The 1,586-nt window shown below is 39.0% G+C and overlaps 1 pseudogene; it reads left to right on the top strand.

Annotated features, from left to right (window-relative positions):
- Positions 1–596: 596 nt before the first annotated feature.
- On the top strand, positions 597–1,126 carry LOC120102538 (Ig kappa chain V-VI region NQ2-48.2.2 pseudogene; annotated as a pseudogene).
- The last annotated feature ends 460 nt before the right edge of the window (positions 1,127–1,586 follow it).

Raw genomic sequence — 1,586 nt, 5'->3', positions numbered from 1 at the left:
CGGGAGTGTTCTTTTTCTATCTTTCTTGGAATGGCCTCAGTACTTGACAACTGAAGAAATGTATCCAGCTCACCTGTGATCCATATGACAATTGAAGGATATTTTTCCTTTAACTTTGTGTGAATGATCATCTGAACAGATTGAAATCAGTAGGTTAGATACTAATGAGCAGCATTCAAAAAAAAACAAGAAGCAGATAAAGCTTTGTGTGACCATTACAGTCATTCTTATTATACCTTTATTATGAGAGTAATATACCTCAAACTACTCAACTGAACATCCACTGATTAATGGATCAATATGTTTTTGGAAACATATAGGTAGTACAGAGCTTTTATCCCTGAAACAATGGAAAAAGGGAACAGAAATTTCCTTCTTTATCATTGTTGTGACTACAAATAAATAGATATTGTCCTGGTTTAACTTACTTTGGCTTAGTTAACAGACCACATGTTTATAAGCCAACAACTGCTCAGATTATATCTTGCTATTTGCATACTTCATTTTCAGAAACCACAAACCTCTCACAGTTGTTTTAAAGAGATGTACTTATAAGAATAGCAGCAATTAGCCAGAGACCAAACTTCAAGTACACAATGGATTTTCAGGTGCAGAGTTTCAGCCTCCTGCTAATCAGTATCACAGGTAATGAGGTCATGGAGTATGAGCAAAGAATCCAATGAAAATTCTTCTCCCTGGGAAATTTGAGTCTAAAATATACTTTTTTAATTTATTCTGAATATTAGATGGTATGAAATTATTTTTGTATCTCTATGTCTACTAACCCTGCTCCTGTCTATGTCACTTTGTCCTAGTCATAGTGTCCAGTGGAGAAATTGTGCTCACCCAGTCTCCAACAACCATGGCTGCATCTCCAGGAGAGAAGGTCACCATCACCTGCCGTGCCAGCTCAAGTGTAAGCTACATGCACTGGTTCCAGCAGAAGTCAGGCACCTCCCCCAAACCCTGGATTTATGACACATCCAAGCTGGCTTCTGGAGTCCCAGATCGCTTCAGTGGCAGTGGGTCTGGGACCTCTTATTCTCTCACAATCAGCTCCATGGAGGCTGAAGATGCTGCTACTTATTACTGTCTGCAGAGGAGTAGTTACCCACCCACACAGTGATACAGACTTAAACAAAAACCTTCTAACCCCTTAGGGCCCAGCTACTTCCTCCTGGAGATAAAATGTGGCCAGGACTTTGCAGTCTACACAGGGTGTACTGCATTATAATGTCATTTGCATCTCTGGATATCTGTCTCCATAATATTCCACTGTACTACAGTGCTGTTCTCAAATAATCTAAATTGCCTGTCTTTATTTAGTCTCAATTTTTGTTCTGATTGTGGAAGGCACTTCTCCTCAGCTCTTTTAGTGGTGGTCCGCACGAAACTTCACATCTAATGTCTTCTACTTTTACTGGTTTTAGGACCTTCTTGGTAGGTGGTTTTTCTTCAGGATGGTCACTTACTGAAAGTAAACTGCTTTTGTTATCCTACACAAAGTAGTATCCATCCTAATGTTTCTTCTGATTTTTATTAACAGATCTTCTTTTTCACTACATTGCCCTGTTTTCCTGTTAATA

Source organism: Rattus norvegicus, chromosome 4 (genome assembly GCF_021556685.1).
Source record: "Rattus norvegicus strain SHRSP/BbbUtx chromosome 4, alternate assembly SHRSP_T2T, whole genome shotgun sequence".
NCBI lineage: Eukaryota > Metazoa > Chordata > Mammalia > Rodentia > Muridae > Rattus > Rattus norvegicus.
This window is presented reverse-complemented; position numbering and strand designations above follow the sequence as displayed.